Raw genomic sequence first — 18,177 nt, 5'->3', positions numbered from 1 at the left:
CACATAAACTGGTGTGCTGGTGTGCACTATAGCCTTTATCGTTCTGCATTAATGAGCTGCTTACTGACACACACACACACACACACACACACATATATATATATATCTGAAATCGCTCAGCTCACACATCCAGGAGAAAATAAACTTGTCAACACTGCCCCACGACTTTTATTAAATACAGTTTTAATACTGGATCGCTACATTATATTTTCCAGAATGAGAGGATACAATCGCTGTATTTAAGTAAACTCACTCTAAAAAGATAAATGCACAGACGCAAATACACGCAACTTCCATTTCTTTCTCTAACTCTCTCTCTCTCTTTCTCTCTCTTTCTCTCTCTCTCGAATAGCCTATATTTGAGGAAATGGTTTAGCAATTTCTAATTATTCAATTCAATTCAATACAATTCAAGTTTATTTGTATAGCGCTTTTTACAAAACAAATCGTTACAAAGCAACTTTACAGAAAATTATGTTTCTACAATATTTAGTAGTAGCTAGTAATTTGTGCACATTTGACAGGATTTTAGAAAAAATAATAATAATAATACAAGACGTAGTCAGCTAGACGATGAACTATCAATATTATTAATTAAGTTATTATATGATTCAGTCACACATTTAGCAATAATTGTTAGTTCTGTTTGTTGATTCAGGATTAGCATCATCTGAGGTCCTCTGAGGGTCAGCATCATCTCTTCTCAGGTGTTCTGGATCCAGACTGGAGCTTGTGTAAATCCTAGTTACCACGGGATGAAGATCCCAGCAGAAACAGAGAAACAAATACAGACATCATTAGCATAGCTGCTGATCCAACAAAGTAAAATTAGTTTAACCCAAGCTAATAAATAAAAATGCACCTTTGATCAGATGCAACAATTTAAGAGATACATTATTCGAATGCTTGGCGAAAGAGATGTGTTTTTAATCTAGATTTAAACAGAGAGTGTGTGTCTGAACCCCGAACATTATCAGGAAGGCTATTCCAGAGTTTGGGAGCCAAATGTGAGAAAGCTCTACCTCCTTTAGTGGACTTTGCTATCCTAGGAACGACCAAAAGTCCAGCGTTTTGTGACCTTAGGGTGCGTGATGGGTTGTAGCGTGGTAGAAGGCTAGTTAGGTACGCAGGAGCTGCCTGTCTTTACCATGATCTGTTTTAAATAACCTTCTTTGTCACGTCCTGTCGGTTACACCACTTTACATATAGTTTCAATGTTATCATAAATATAAGTTTTAGGTACACATCTTTGATTTAGTGGTAATGAAGAAGTATTTGAGTGCTATTGATGGTCCTGTGATAGTACATAAAATTAAAAAGCTTTGGGAAAACTGGCCTATAGCAGATAAAATGACACATTTTCCTTATACATTATGGTTGTAACCACATATTCTGCAGTGTTGAGCATAGAGAGAAAATTCACTTGTACATTTTGTGCTATAGGAAAATAATACAAAATTGCTCCTAGTGATGCTTTAGAAATATAATTCATGTCTGTAGAGCTGAATATTTGATTAAGGATCAAATGACTGAGTTCAGCTTTGAGAGTGAAACCAACTTGTTTGTTCCTCAGTATCTTCATCTTTGACTCTGAACTCTTGTTTAATCTTCATATCTTCACTCTCATCTTTAATAAAGGCCATCTGTAGATGAGAATAATTATAGAAATAAAATATTAGCTCAAACTAAATCTCTGCATCTCAATAAACACAGTAGTTCAGTAGTCAACGCAATAGTATTATTTTGTATAATTTATATTCTATTAAAAACATTTTTTTGCATTATTGAAACACTATTTTCCTAATGAATACTGTACAGTTGCTTTGACACAATCTGTATTGTTAAAAGCACTAAAATCACTTGATTAATAAGGGTTAGTACCAAATCAGTGAGAATGAGAGTTAATGGACTTTAAAAACTTTCAAAACACCAGCATTAAAAACGTTTTTAAATTAATTGAGCTCAAAACTCACTTTCTGTCAGCAGCAAGTGTTTGAAATAACGTGATGTGATCTGGATTACAATCACCATACAAAGTCAGAAGTATTTATAAGCGATGTAAAAGACTGTGCATGCTAGGTATTAACATTAGCATAGTTAACATGGTAAATATGACCGCTAGAGAAATCAGACGTCAACTTCTTATTCTCCATCACAATCGTGTATTTAGTAAAATATTTTATCTGTCTTAAGTCTCGTCTCGAGTTTAGCTCTGCGTAAAATATGTATATAATAATGTTTTTTATTCGGGAGCTTTTATAAGAATATATAAATGTTCATTCTTTTAAATGTGATGTGTATAGGCTACAGTGACTTCAAATAAACAGAAACAGACTCGACTGAATAAGCAGGCTATGTTCATAACGCTTTTTTAAAAGTGAGAAATTTTGAGTCCTGATAAATTAACTCATTCTGATCAATCTATCACTTATTGTAGTTAATCCTAGATGCTTTTAGAGTTAAATATTTAACATAGCAAGCAAAACAAACACTTTTATCATGTTCGTTTTGTGATCGCGCTAGTTCCAGTGATGCATTTCTTATTAGTTTTCTGATAACGTCTCTTTGTTGGTGAAATGATGGGATTGCGTGATGTTGTTCCTGAGGGGCGTGTAAAGGGTTTTAGTGAAGCGCAGTGGAGCTTCTGACCTGACGGTGGAAACACAGCACTATTATGAGCCCCGTCCCCAGCCCGTTTATAGCACTGGCTCGCAGTGACCCGACAGTGGAAAAGCGCCTACTTTGTCAGTATGTTGAATTTTGGGGTAAAACCATATTGATTTTAAAGAGTGTGAACCGTAAACGGTCTGGGTTTGGTTAGCATTCACAGGGGTCTGAGAGTGTTTGAAGTGTTCACATATGGGCCTAAAATCACTGAACTGTGCGCAGACCCCTGAAAAGTGTGAAAACACCCTTATATTCTGCAGCATTTACAATCTTTGTCAATGTTTGTTAAAAAAACATCCTAGTTTTAGGGCTGGACAATATGATGATTAGGGCTGCACGTTCTCAAGTTTTTCATTAACCGTTAACCGAGGCCCTTAGCGGTTAATACTCGGTTAACCATAGTTTGCCATAGTAACCATAACCATAGTAATTTCCGGACATTGGCCGAAAAAAAAAAAGGAATGTCCGACAAAATTTAATCTCTCCGTTCAAATTGTCCTATTAAAACTGCCTAATAATGCCGCCCATTAACACAATCTGAATTTGAGAATTAGCCTAAAATGTATAAGGCAAAAGGTAACAAGCAGACTCCGCGGCCGCCTCGCTAAGGCTATGCCTATGTTTGACACGTACAATATTTGAAAATCGATAATTATTTATTTATTTATTTATAAATTACATTTATATGTTAATTTATGTCAACCTATAGACTTTCAAATATCAAAATGTCATGAATTAATATGTATTTGTGTACAAAATGACATATAAACATATTTTCCTATTATACTTTGCCTGGAAACGCTTCCAACAAGGCGTCGGTTCTATTTCTAGCATGCACGCGTCGAGCCGCGCGTCTCACGCAGGCAGTCAGCAAGCTCTAACCTGTTAACATGGGAACCGAATTAAAAACAGACACGCCACGCAGCTGAGATGCTTTCGCCACGCATCCAGTGTGTCCTGACCGGCCTAATGATGCCCGGGTGTTGGCTGTTGAGATTACAACAACGAGGTTGTACTTGAAGTATATCTAAGCACTGTATTGCAATACTTGCATTTTGCCCCGTCACTCGTATTAGCCCGCTTCATATTAGAAAAATGACTTCTTCTTGTGGACATTACAAATGTCTGGGAGCGCTCTGGCGGTCTCTGGTGGTGCAAAAATGTATTACAACTAAATTCAATGCACGCCATTGACGTCACTTAACCGAGCAAAATGTTTCACTCGGTTACGCAATTTTTAACGGTTAATCGGTTAACCGGTTAACCATGGACACCCCTAATGATGATACATGATATAAGTGATTATATAAAGCGTTCACAGGCAAATTTGCTTTATGTATTTCCCAGCGTCAAAATCAGAGACATGTAAATGTTATTAAACACGATTCCTGGCCATGTTAACATCTATGGACACTAGCATGTCCATCTGCCTTTAACGTAAACTGATAATCATGTTTTTTACTCGTGTTTCCCCTTAATATCCATTCATGTAGCATACTTATAAAAGTATCATGTTTTAATCAAGTTGCTAGTTATTTATTTCTAAAGTATCATTCTGGCAGCAGGAATGATTCTAACTAAATGAAGATAAATGTCTGTGTTGTTTCCTCAATACAAGTTTTGTAATTTTAATATGATTTTGTGACATTGTGACATGGTTCACAAACAAGCCCACATTATTTTTCCAAATCCACTTCTATGGAAAATGACAATCACTGAAATAAACGTATATTTCAAGTGTAATTAACTTCTATATACACTGAGTGAAAGTGTCCATTATTAAGCAGTCTGTTATTTACACTAAGTGCAAATGTTGATAGATTTTATTTACACTATTTAAAAATAGCAGTATGTTTCCATTAAGTTTAGATGGATGTTATTTATACTAGGTTGAAATAATGGCAGATACATTACATAAAACAAGTATACAATAGATAAAATGAAAATGTTTATTGAAGTTATCAAATGGAAGCTGCCTTATGGGACAATTAGTCCTCTGAAAACAACGTGCCAAATTTGTAAGTGCAGAAAAATTGGAAGTCAGAATAATGCAGATCATATTTATTTTGGTTTAGCATGAAGCTGCAGTTTCACAATACCTGAATTACACTTACAAGTACCAATAAAATGCAGCAGATAACTTTTTTCTTGCACTTGAAACGCGATTAACCTCTTTACAAATCTGCAATCGTGCATGCAAACTTACAGTCTTAAGCATGTCTATTGTCTTATGCACACTTCCACAACTGTTACCCTGCGTTTGCAAATCTTTTAGGCATTATTTTACTTTCATACTTTATTCATAAAAAAACAATATTTGTAAATAATATAAGACACATTAAGTGAATCTGTGTTTAGTTTGTATTGATTTATGCTCTATAAATGATTAAATCAAACCTTGCTTATGCCGAAACTCTACAGATGTGGTGCTCGGTGCAGCCTTATGACGTCACACTCCACTCCAAAATAAAAGTTCTGCTCACACACTGAAATAATTATAGGAATTGGCAGAGAAAACATTTTCAAGTGATAAGATAACGAATTGATTTCAGGGATGAATCACAATTCTCAAAGTTATCAAAACCACTGAGCTATTTCAGAAGCTTTTGGCTATGACCCCTTTAATAGAAACGTGACATTATAAGGCTGTTGTTTTTGCCATATGTTACTAAAATACCTCGTGCAAGTTGCTGGGAAAGAGAAGAGGCCAGAAAGACTCTGGAGTCATACACAGAGCCAGACCATTTGGTTTCTATATTTGTGATGATGCAATCTGCATCACAGATTGAATTAAAAAAGAATTAAAAATGTAGGTCATTACACTGGAATTACATAAATATAAAACATATATGAAATGAGGTTTGTAACTACATTTATTGTGTAATTAACAGAACACTGATGCTTGTTAACAGTCGAGAAATATTTCTGTTTTCTATACAGTTCTTATTTTAACTTACCAGTGATTCAATAAAAGGCATGTTTATATGAATCACTCTGCCAGAACGTTATGAACACATTGACTAGTCTTTTAAAATATATTCTCTGCATCTCCAACTGTGTACAAAAATGATCTGCTGGCAAAAAAGTGAAGTGCAATGCACACAATGCATTTTTTTGCGGCATGTGTTATTTGTAATGTGTGGGCTCATTAATCTACAAATATATGCAGATTAATTTCTTACATTTATTAGTAAAGTACATTTCCTTAATTTTGGGGGGACTAATAGTGGTTAAGTAAAATGAAATGGCATCAAACTGCCAGCAGGTGAGTGTTAACGGTATTCTGGTTAAAGGGATAATTCACCCCCCCCCCCCCCCCAAAAAAATTCTGTCATTAATTACTCACCTTTATGTCATTCCAAACCAATAAGACCATTCTTCATCTTCGAAACACAAATTAAGATATTTTTCATGAAGTCAGAGAGCTTTTGGACCCTCCAGAGACAGCAAGGCAACTACCAAGTTCAAGGCCCAGAAAAATACCAAGAACATCAACAAAATATTCTATGTGACATCAGTGTTTCACCTGTAATTTTATGAAGCGACGAGAATACTTCTTTGTGTGCAAAGAGAACAAATTAACGGCTTTATTAAAAAATTATTCTCCACTGAGTTACCATCTTCCGCCATTAATGAGAGTACCACAATGCATACATACATACTGCAATTTCTATTATATTACTACTAGTACTGTTAATACAAATAAAAACAGATCTCTGGGGACCCCAAAAGTGCTCGGTTCTTTAGAAATGTCTTAGCACCCCATACCTCCACCCCTAAGCGACACCCCTGATTATTACAGACCAGGGGCGAGGCTGGCCCACTCAGATTGACGCCTGGCCCACCCAATCAGAACAGACAATACTATTCACTTAAACACGTACAATAAGTTTCATAAAAAAATAATTACTGTAGAGGGTAAACTAGTGAAAACTTTTAACACGCATGACAAGAGACGAGCATGTCGAAACAGATATCTTTAATTAAATATTTAATAAAACCAAGAACAGAACCTGAAACATTTGATGACGATGACAGACACCTCAACTGACCAGCAGTCCACCACATCATATCTTCCATCCACCAGCAGCTCCTCTCAACCCGGGCTAATCGTCCAGAAAAACAACATACCAGCTGATTTATCCACACTTGATGAACCACCTGCTCAGCACCATTTATACGAGTTTCCGTGCAGAACAATAAACAGCAAGTCTAGAAATTGTGCTGCTAAGTGGTAGACAAAGTTCCCATTTCTAGAGTACAGCATAAAAGATGATGTGGTGTACTGCAAGATGTGTCGTCATTTTAATGACACTATGTTTGAGGGAGTGTTTAAAGATGGGCATCATGATTGGGAGCACATCACGCAGGTTTGTGAGTGGCACCAGATGAGTAAGGAACATCTGATCACTCTCAAAAAGTATAACGCCTATAGAGCCTGTCAGAAACCTGGCTGTGGCACAGTAGTGAACCAGTTGAGTCACGATGCAATGAAACAGTCATTCGTACAACGAAATCAGGAACATTTAGATTACATTTTGGACAGTGTGTTATTTTGCGCCAAACAAAACATACCACTCAGTGGTCACAAAGAGAGTGAAGATGTCTTGTACCAAGGCAACTTTTTAGACCTGTTCAAGTTCATTTCCAAATATGATCCCCAGATAAGGGCACAACTTGAGGAGATGCCTAAAAATGCCACTTTAATTAGCTCTGATATGCAGAATGATTTACTGGAGGCGTCTGCTGCTTTACTACTGCTTATAATTAAAGGATAATTAAATTAAACGCCACGCACTTCCTTTGCACTGAGTACAAGAACTGATTGTGGTGTGTATCTGGTATATTCACTGGGGAATGATAAAGGAAATAGCTTTTGGTTTTGTGGCCACCCCAGACATAACTGTGGCTTGCATCTCAAAAAAGATTCTCGAAGTCATTGAGCCACTACAGCTTGACCCGTCTCTGTGTGTAGTATTCAGCTTCGATGGGGCCGTTATGTCAGGAAATAAAGGGGGAGTGCATGTTCTTTTGAAACAGACTTTCCTCGTGCAGTTTACATGCATTGTAGTTCTCATCACCTAAATTTGGTTCTGGCATCAGCATCAAAAGTTTCCATTCAAGTAAGCACATTTTTTGATAAACTGAATTCTTTACATGCATTCATGACTAGAAGCATCCAACACGCCAGGTTTATGGAAATACAGAAACAACTTCATCCAATTCAACAGTGTCTAAAGCTTAAATGATCCATTGACATTTAATGGAGCTCTAAATCAGGATCTGTAAGCACAGTTATTATTTTATTTGATTGTATTTTAGAATTACTTGCTGAATTAGAAGTAGCCACAGCCATACCAAAATCGAAGCACAGGGTCTTCTACAACAAATCCAAACGAAGAGGTTTCTTTTTTTTGTCAGTAACATTAGGGATAATTTGAGTGCAGTGACTTTGACACAAAAGGCCTGCAAAGCTTGACTCTGTGCGTTTAAAACACTTGCTTGAATCAACAAGTCAAGATTATGGCATAAAGATCACAGAAGCTGAGCTGACTATCTTTACACATCAGAGAAAGATCGCTCTTACCAATTCTTTCAGATGCACGCCTCAAACAGAACAGTCAGTGAAGACAAAGAAGAGAATGACGTGTTCTCCTGGTTCCTGTTTATAGTCACGCCGGTAGTGACGTCAGAGGCTGTCGCCGGCCAATTCGTTGGTGTTTTTACCATAAACAGTAAAAGAAATGGACACAGCGACCCCATTGGAACTCAATTGAGACAAGTGAGCCCATTTTTAGCGTTTTTTAGCACTTCCGTTTCTGACGCGCAGACTCAAACGAAGCTTGACGACGTCAGCAACCTGTCTGCCAGATGTAAATCTTCTAGTAGCTGTGCGTGCAAACTGCCATCGTTAATCTTGCAGAGACGGCGAGCTTGAGCGGGGAGTTCTTTGTCGTGAGTGAGCAGGAGTAAGTATTCTGATTAATTATTTTGTATAGTATTTTAAAATGTAATGCCAGTACGCCAAATTTAATTGCCTGCGAGCTTCTCCTCCTGTCTGTACGGTAATGCGACAGAGAGTCGAGTGGTTATGACGCAATCATTAGCCTATTTTTTACAAAAACTGTTTATACGGGGCCATAATGTAACATAGAAGGTAATGGAGCCCTTTATACATTGTCATGTATCTTTAGAAATAAATAATGGACAAACGGAGTCTTTAAACGCCTCAGATGTAAAGTTATTCGCTGTCAAAGTGACGCCAAAATGAATGGGAGTCAATGGGAATGCTAACGCAAGTGAAGTTCTGCTAAAAGATGGCAGCCCCCACCCGACTTCAACTTACGGTTGAGTTCCTTGCCCCCTGGTTTTTACAGTGTATGCCTCAGACACGGGTCACAATGAGGTGTTCCCCATAGCGACCCCTGTATGGGCTCCTCCTCCGAGAGCTGACGGCTGGTTACACTGGCTGAAGAGGACTCCAGATGGCGCCACGGAGCGGGAATTTGCCGTTTTTTGCGGCGTCGGCTGAGACGGCCCTCAACACGGAGTGCAAGATTTATAAGATTATCCAATTCCTGCGGGAGCTCTATGGCAGTGAGTTCATCGGCCATGGCGAAGTCCAGCCCTTCAAGAAAACGTGCGCGAAGGTGGCACAACAGGGAGCCCGCGATTTCCATATGGCAATTACCCATTCGCGGGCTCCCTGTTGTGCCACCTTCGCGGATTTTAGTCAAGAGATGGTCAAATTGTTCGATCGCTCAGCTCAGGGTGACGAGGCGGTGGCCCAGTAATCGTGACTGTCACAGGGGAGGAACTCAGTCACTGATTATACCATCCAGTTCCAGACGTTATCCCCGTCGTGTGGCTGGAATGAGAGCGTGCTGCACACACTTTTTTTTTTTATATTTAGCTCATAAGGTCGAGGAATGCCCGCACCCGAGTAAGGGAATGAGAAGTCTAAGCAGATGAGTCAAAGCAGATGAGTAACGTTCCACAGTTTAGCTCGTTCGACAACCAAGACCGGAGGAATGACAGCTGGAAGCTTCTAGGAGCACTGCGTTCGTGAGAACAGGAGGCAGAGAAAACAGCTTTAGACACTGGAGCCTGAAGACAAGACACGACAAGGTGAGGACACAGACCAGCTAGTAGATCGGAGCTATTGGTACGAGTAACAACAGTCTGACAACGGACAGAGAAACACAGGGAATTATAAAGGGAAGAAATTAGAAGAACATGGAGAACAGATGGCAAACAATTAAGGTTAACAACAGAGAAAAAAAAGAGGGCAGGGGGAAACTCAAATCAAACAGACAGACAGACGCGGTAAGCTGTCAAACCATCCAAACACACACACACACACATGTTCACAACCCCAAAAGGCAGGTGATTAGCCCCGAAACCCGACAAATCAATTATGGTGGCAAAATGATGATCTGTTCGTATGACTGAATATAGAATTGTATTTGCTATATACACTAAATACTATTTATTCTATTAGAATTTCTCCCCTGATAGTTGCACATTCCACCCTGTTAGGTATATAGACCTAACAGGGTGGGAAATTTTGAGCTTAATTAGCCACAGCTCATTAAGTGTTCCACATTTAGCTAGCTAACCTTCTACAGATTAACAGAACTTTTAAAACTATTTTTTTCTTTATTTTTTTGATAGGACAACCATTCTCCACAATATAGCCTAACCGGGTGGATCTTTAAGGTGGGACAAGCAGGATAACATTTCAAAAACTAAAAAAAAATTAGGAGTGAGAGTTTGTACAGATGAATTCCAGTGGGAAAAATAAATTATGTCACTTCTAGAAAATGGTCTCAATGAAATTGCATTCGGTTTTGGAAGGCGAGAAAGTATGTATTAACAGGGTGGAAAATGACTTCAGGGACACGGTAATAGAAGAAATTTGTAAAAAAAAAAAAAAAATTATAATTTCACATGATTAATATGTATGATTAGAGGCAGTTTAACCTAGTCTATAACATAATTAAAAACAATTTATTGTGGAAGTTGATTACTCGTGAACGAGTCAGTCTATTGTTCATTATCTGGCTCGGCTCGGTGTTCATCACAGCAGTTCAGTCAGTGTACTGTTTGAGTACATGAATTACTCCGGGATATTGGTTTGTTTGAACTCAGAGGGAGTGTCAGTCACATTAAAAAAGTTAACAGCTTAAGTCATTTGTGGATTAATGCGTATTAGAGATGCGAACCGTTTAAAATGATTCAGTTCGATTTGGTGAACTGAATGATTCGTTCGCGAACCGGAAATCCAGCTGCTTTGATTTGAACTCTCTCTCACACAGACACGGAAGAGAAGACAATGCTGAATAAAGTCGTCGTTTTTGCAATTTTTGGACCAAAATGTAATTTTGATGCTTCAAAATATTCTAACTGACCCTCTGATGTCACATGGACTACTTTGATGATGTTTTTCTTACCTTTCTGGACATGGACAGTAGACCATACACACAGCTTCAATGGAGGGACTGAGAGCTCTCGGACTAAATCTAAAATATCTTAAACTGTGTTCCGAAGATAAAAGGAGGCCTTACATGTTTGGAACAGCATAAGGGTGAGTTATTAATGACATAATTTTCATTTTTGCAAACATGCTTCATTTGTAATTTAAACATCACCTTCCACATTGCTTCAGAAAAATGTTGATGTTTTCTGGCTTGCTAATCAAGTCAAGTCACCTTTATTTATTATAGCACTTTAAACAAAATACATTGTGTCAAATAATTCCTAATCATCTCAAAGGAAATATGTACTGTAAGATTTTCCTAATAATATATCCAAAATGTGCACAGTGCAATATATTTCATTCAGTTGTATAATCACGTTATTCCAAAAGTTCCCAAGGATTTGTTAATCTAGTGAAATTCCAATTGTAAAAAATTGGCTCGTCCCTGTTCGCCGATGCTCATGGTCACCTATCAATGACGTAATATCCACGCTATCCTCAGTTTTCGCTAGTAAGAACTACATACACAAAAATCCAGCTGCACAGTTAGAGTGAATCCATTACAGCTGAAATAAAAAATGTTTTCCGCAGCATTAAATTTGTGCATTATGATTATTTTTTCCGTGTTTTTAGAGTTGCGCATTATAATCAATCACACATGAGTCTGTTGAGCTAATGATTTCCAATCAGAAGTGTTCAGATGAGTCAATGCATGTGCGATCTGGTGAATTCTTTCCTCATAAACAACAAAGTGCAGATGTATGATGTAAGAGGTTCAAACAGATTCATCATTCAAACACAAGATACTCATCAAACAGTGTTTAGAGAGCTTTGCTGATTATGGTGGCAGTTTTTTAAGTGCTTAAAATCGTGCTAGATTGAAATCTGTCATAATGTTCTTTGCTCGCTTTCTGTATAATGTATTCGCTGTTTCAATAACTGTGGAAGATACAGGTAATAAAAAAATCATTCATTACCTCATCCGTGAACATGATTCGTGAATTCCATACATCGCTTTCCACTCCTCATTAAAGCTTCAAGCTTTAATCTTATTTTGAACATGCATCCTCTAGTGGCGAAAACGTACAGATTGTGCCTTTAAATGTCATCAGGTCCGACTCATGCTCTTGACTAAATGTTTTCAGTTGGATTACTACACTACAATATAAACAAAGAATTAGGACAAATGCGATCCAAAATCCATTCAGGTTTTATTGTTACAGTTATGAAAGGATATATGTAGATGTCAGATGAATCACTGTTTTAGTTACTGTTGTGTACTTTTTCAATTTCTAGGAATATATTTGATGTAAAGTAAATGAAACAAAGTGTGTATCTACAATTGTAAACAAAAACTAACATTAAAGGTAAGAATAGTACAACAATAACAGTAAACACAGTAACTGTAAAACTTGTTTGAGATGGCATTTTAGTGAAGAAGTGTTAAGAGGATTGTTTCATTAACTTTTGAAACTGTGCTGAAACATGAAGTATTTCATTTAACACCCTTACATGAACAAGGTACATGAATTATTTTGTGGTGCCGAAAGTTAGTGACTGCAAAATACCTTCACCTATGTAGGGTCTTAAAGATTCGTAAGTACTGTGAATTGAAAGTCTAAGAACAATAAGGCATGTGTTGGCTTCTGGAAATACTCTGGTGTCTTGACCAGATGTATGAAGAAATTCGATTTTTTGCTGATGGGGGAATCCTAGTGGAGGCACAGATGAGGCTCCAGAAGCAAACTCCAGTACCATTGGCAGTGTCAACGGATTGCAGTCACCTTCTGTATCACACAGATTAAAGAATGTAAGGGATGCCATTAGTAAAGATTCAACAACAAACTAAAAATAAAAATGTAGTCAAATAATACAATAACTAGATAGTTAACCAAGACTAATTTTAATCTTAGCTTAATAAAGCCTGGCCAGAAATCTTGAAGTTTTAATGGCTTGATTTTTTAAGGTTTTAAAGCCAGATGCACAAAGCATGATACGATCTAAAAGCAATATCAGATTCAATATATTAAACTTTTTTTAATTAGAAAGAAATGTAACTTTACAAGAAAACACTACCTTCTACATCAAGTAACCAGTCTCTCCAGAAACATTCTAATTTTTCAGTTGTCTTTTGTTGCTACCAATAGGTGAAAAGTCCACCTCAAAAAGAGTGGACAGATCTTTTGCCTCAAGTGGTCTGACTGCATTGATGAACAAGTCCTTTAAAAATGTCAGGATGGTTCTTGAGCTTGTCAATCAGACCAAGTGTTTTGAAACGATCTTCAAATCTGTCACAGCACATTTAGTCTTAATGAGATTTAAATCACAAGCAACTTTCAATTTACTAAATATTTCATTTGTAAGGCATTTAAATGGTTCTTACGATGGATACTTACTGTCTGAGAGCCAAATTTGTCTGCCCATTCACAAAGTATTCTGCTGCAGATTGGACCAGGGAATCCCTCTCTTCAAGAGATGAGATGTACCTAAGTGCTCCCATCATGTACAGACTGTCTCCAGCATCTGAGATTGCAGAATTTGCATGTTCAACAGAGTCTGCTTCTTTAATCTACAAGTAAATACTTAGAAAATTGCTATGCCATGAAATCACAAAGCACCCATTACAAATGATACAATAAAAAATACCTGTGTAGATGAGACAAGTCTAAAGTTACAATAACCTTTGAGAGTTTTTCTCTGAAGATGCTGTCTGCTATTTACTCAAGGGAAACAGGAAGTGTACACTTACCACAGAGTTGCATGAAAAGATGATTAGAAAAAAAAAATGAGGGCCAACTCCACCATGAACTATGCACATTGCAATCATTTTTGCAATGGTCGTGTACAAGGCATTCTCAAGAGCTGAAAAAAATACAAAGAAATTATAATTTTTATATTATATAACAAAAAACGAAAAGCAAATAAGATGATGCTTACCATGAGTATCAAGAGCCAGTAGTCTTTTGTCTTCCGGTCCTTCAAATATTTTGGACCTCTGGATTTCCCTCATTAGTAATTGTAGGAATTCCCAGATCGGTCCATCTCATCTACAGCTCCTTCTCCGTTCTCATCAGAGTCCACAAAAATCACATCCAACCTTGCTTCTGGATTAAAGTGCTTTCGCTTGAAAGCTTGCAGTGCTTACCATGAGTATCAAGAACCAGTAGTCTTTTGTCTTCCGGTCCTTCAAATATTTTGGACCTCTGGATTTCCCTCATTAGTAATTGTAGGAATTCCCAGATCGGTCCACCTTCATCTACAGCTCCTTCTCCATTCTCATCAGAGTCCACAAAAATCACATCCAACCTTGCTTCTGGATTAAAGTGCCTTCGCTTGAAAGCTTGCAGGCTACCTTGTAATATGCTGTCTCAGCATACATTTATTTGATTGCTTGTTGGACAACATGAGAGACCGACTCTGCTATGAAGCTTCTTTAAAATCATCTGTAGATCAACTCTAAAACACAAAAGAGTAAAACATTTTTACCTGAATTTGTCTGAAAAGGTTAACTGCTTAAAATTACTTTTAAATATAATGTAACGTGTGTCGTGGCGCAAGTGCGACCCTCCCTCTCAAATGGTAAATAACAGAAATGAGCGGAAAAGGAATACACCGTTTCTAAGTTTGGACCAGTGACCAGATTCGCTTTAGAGACTGTGTCAGCAACAAGGGTAGAAGGAAATGACAACAACACTGGCTGCATTAGAAACATGTAAGGTGTATTAAAGGAAATGCAATAATGCAATAATAAAAGAGGAAAAAATTTAATAATAATAGTAAGTCAGAATTTCAATACATCATCAAAACCGACAAACAGACAAAAACAATAAAAAAAATAAAAAAAAAGAGAATATAGTAACCCAAAAAGGGGTAATAGTGCCGGTATGGGCTTGGAGGTGAGAGCTGCCTTCACACGCTTGAATGTGCTCTCCGTTTCCGGGTTCCATGGGACCATCTCTGGCTGCCCCTTCCTGGTCAGGTCTCTCAGGGGAGAGGCTAAGGAGGAGAGGTTAGGTATAAAAAAACGGTAGTAACCCGCCAACCCCAAAAAGGCCTGTACCTGCATTTTGGTGGTGGGCCGTGGCACGGAGAGGATTGCCGCAACCTTCTTCTCCTGGGCTCGAATGAGGCCGCGGCCCACTTGGTCGCCGAGGTACTTGGCTTCGGTGAGGGCCAGGTGACATTTACGGGGGTTGGCGGTCAGCCCAGCCCGGCGGAGTTCCGACAGCACCTTCCGCAGCCACTCCAGGTGGTCCTCCCAAGTCTCGGAGTGTATGACCACATCATCTAGGTAGGTGGTGGCATACCTAGTGGGGCTGGTGGGGGCTGCAGGAGGATGTCCATAAGCCGCTGGAAGGTGGCTGGCCTATGCAGGCCGCAGGGTAGGACACGGTATTGCCAGTGGCCACTAGGGGTCAAGAACGCAGTCTTCGGCTTGGCTTGCTTCGTTAGGGCGACCTACCAGTAGGCCTTGGTGAGCCAGCCGTCCACCACTCCACCATTGAGCATGTCCGGGAGATGCGGGAGAGGATTGGCAGGGTCATGCAGTTTGAGGCGGTCGTCCTCGTGCTGCTCTCAGGCAAAGGCCCCAGCCCCAGTTACCTGCTGGAAGAGGTCATAATAGAGGTTAGGGTTATGATGGGAAGACTCACCCTTTCTGGGGCTGTCTGAGGCCACCAGCATGGGACGCCGTCGGGGCTTTGTGGTCGTCCGGTGTGGGGGGCGGTTCCCAGCGGGGCTGACAGGCTGGCTCGCAGAGGCGGTCAAACCCCGGCCAATCCCTGCCGAGGAGGACCGGTACAGGGAGATCCTTGACGATCCCGACTCCCGCCGTGCCGGTACTTCTCTAGTATTGCCTTGGACACAGGTGATGGGCAGTCTGGCTTTGGGTTCTGGAATCTGAATCAAGGAGGGCGAGGACCTGCCGGCCATATATCTTCACTTCCGCCCGTGGGGCCCACTTTGGGGTTTCCGCGTAGACAGCACAGCCTGCCAGCCAAGCACATCCAGGGGAGTGAGGAGCTTTGGTGGGCATGGGTTCATCCTGTGGCCCGGGAACCGCCGGCCTGCCGACTGGTCGCTGGGTGCCCTCCAGCGCACGCCGCTCCTGGACCACCCTTCAGGGAAAGGGCGGCTCTCGCTCCTGGACCACCCTTCGGGAAAAGGGCGGCGCTCGCTCCCCAGCCTCCCGGTGTTGGGTGGCCTTCGCCAGCTCAATGGCCTCCACCAGCTCTTCGATGTTGGTGGGGTTCCGCATTCCGTCCACCTGCCGGAGAGGGCGGGGAAGGGCCCATAGAATGCGGTCCACTACAACGCGCTCCGCTACCTGGTGTGTGGTGGGACCCCCAGCCAGTAGCCAATGTTGGGCGAGGTGTGAGAGGTCGGTCACTTGCGCATGGGCGGGCCACCGTGGGTTGTAGGTCCAGTCATTAAATAGTTGGGCGGCACTAATAGGCGACAGTCCAACCCGCCCCAAGATTTCCCTCTTCAATTATTCGTAAGAGCCGCTCCGCTCGGGGGTAAGCATGAGGTACGCCCATTGCGCTTCTCCCATCAGCAACGGCGCCACGATCCACGCCCACTCGTCCCTGGGCCACGCCTCCCGGATGGCGATTGCCTCGAACATCTGAAGGAATGTCTCGACATCATCATGCGCCATCATTTTCGGGATGAGTTGGGTAGCCTGGGCTCGGGGGTCAGGTAGCAGAGTTCGCAGGGCAGGCGCCATGCGGAGGGCGGCGAGCATTCCGTCTCCCCTTGTCGGGAGGCCATGTGCTCCATAATCTGTTGCTGGCAGATGCTCAACTCGGTGAGGTGCTTTAACAGATCCTCCATCGTTGGGGGAGGAGCGTCACCTGGGAAACAGGAAGGGGACGTGAGAAAACAAGCCCGGAAAAATAACGTCCGTTAATAAACCAAGTAAACGGTGACAGTGATGTAGTGGGATCCTGGTCAGTGACTTCTTCACTGCAAGACCCGCATTCTCCACCAGTGTGACGGGGTGAAGAAGCACACGACATGAGGATCAAGGTAAGTTCCCTGAAGGGTGGATTTTATTGAGGAGGTGAAGGGAAAAATAGCCATACTTGGCTGAATGTCACGTCACTTTATCACTTTATCACTTTTAAACAGAGGATTAGCTTTTATACATCTTATGTACACTACTGCACATAATACAACAGCATTTGATGGTTAAACACCATTTACAGAACATTTATACAAAGCAACCTCTATAATTGAAGATTTAATCACTTTACTCACCAAGAGAATTCAGATTTTCTAATTATGAAGGTTTCTCTCTCCTCTATAACAGTTCTTGCCAGCATCAATCGTGATAAACGACTGATGATGTTCAATTCACATTTCTTCTCTAAAAACCTATTATTTTTCTTAACTGCTGATTTATGTGTTCTAATTCTGTTTTCTTCTTTTTCAGGACCATGTCGTAGCTGCTGTTTCTCTCTCGGATCAAAGGGCGGGGCTAACTCTTCGCTCTCCTCATTGGACCATTTGAATAAAAAAAAATTTATTCCGCTGAACTAAAGTAGAAGTTTACTCCCCCCTCTAAAGTAGAAGCAACTACACATTCATCAAACCTTATTTTGTTACGCTCTGCTAATTTAGCAGCATTTTTCCTAGCTATCTCGTAGCTCTCTCATAACCGGTCTTTCAGATCTTTCACATACTGAGAGTGGAATTTTGCAGGAGATTCTGTTGGCAAGCTGAAAGCCAAATCCACTGGCAAGTGAGGCAGCCACCCAAACATGAGCTCATAAGGAGCATACCCAGTTGTATCATTGCGTGTACAATTTTATGCGTGCACTAAGGGCTTTAAAACCTCCTTCCACTTAGACTTTTTCTCATCCTCCAAAGTTCCCAGCATTTGGAAAAGCGTCCGATTAAAACGTTCTACCGGGTTACCTCTAGGGTGATAGGGCATGGTACGAATCTTATGGATACCCGCAACATGACACAACTACTTAATTGTATGGGATTCGAAATTGGGACCTTGGTCACTATGTAGATTCTCA

The 18,177-nt window shown here is 40.2% G+C and overlaps 2 long non-coding RNA genes across 2 annotated transcripts; both read right to left on the bottom strand.

The window, feature by feature from the left end:
• Positions 1-699: 699 nt before the first annotated feature.
• LOC113053798 (uncharacterized) lies at positions 700-5,113 on the bottom strand. The gene is made up of 3 exons (XR_003277322.1): positions 5,065-5,113; positions 1,559-1,643; positions 700-741 (listed from the first exon to the last, which is right to left on the bottom strand). It is a non-coding gene; the product is annotated as an uncharacterized LOC113053798 (long non-coding RNA).
• Positions 5,114-12,444: 7,331 nt separating this feature from the next.
• Positions 12,445-14,210, bottom strand: LOC113053797 (uncharacterized). The gene is made up of 4 exons (XR_003277321.1): positions 14,084-14,210; positions 13,828-14,008; positions 13,543-13,715; positions 12,445-12,933 (listed from the first exon to the last, which is right to left on the bottom strand). It is a non-coding gene; the product is annotated as an uncharacterized LOC113053797 (long non-coding RNA).
• Positions 14,211-18,177: the final 3,967 nt, after the last annotated feature.

The sequence above is a fragment of the Carassius auratus genome, chromosome 34 (genome assembly GCF_003368295.1).
Source record: "Carassius auratus strain Wakin chromosome 34, ASM336829v1, whole genome shotgun sequence".
Classification (NCBI taxonomy): domain Eukaryota; kingdom Metazoa; phylum Chordata; class Actinopteri; order Cypriniformes; family Cyprinidae; genus Carassius; species Carassius auratus.
This window is presented reverse-complemented; position numbering and strand designations above follow the sequence as displayed.